The sequence below is a fragment of the Lupinus angustifolius genome, chromosome LG16 (genome assembly GCF_001865875.1).
Source record: "Lupinus angustifolius cultivar Tanjil chromosome LG16, LupAngTanjil_v1.0, whole genome shotgun sequence".
NCBI classification, from domain to species: Eukaryota; Viridiplantae; Streptophyta; class Magnoliopsida; order Fabales; family Fabaceae; genus Lupinus; species Lupinus angustifolius.
This window is the reverse complement of record NC_032024.1, coordinates 7,706,532-7,706,850: the sequence shown is the minus strand read 5'-3', so window position 1 is coordinate 7,706,850 and position 319 is coordinate 7,706,532.

Here is a 319-nt window from a genome sequence, read left to right as displayed (position 1 = left end):
ATCCTCATCCTCGTCCTCAACCTGTCCTCATCCTATCCTCATTCTCATTCTTTTCCTCATCCTATCCTCATCCTCGTCCGCATCCTCTTTCTCATCCTCGTCCGCATCCTCTTCCTCATCCTCATCCTCATCCACTTCCACATTCTCAACCTCATCCTCATCGGCATCCTCATCCTCATCCTTATCCTATCCTCATCCTATCCTCATCCTCATGCCGATCCTATCCTCATCCTCATCCTCATCCTAATCCTCATCCTCATCCTCATGCTCGTCCTCCTCTTATCCTCATCCTCGTCCTCATCCTCTTCCTCATCCTCAT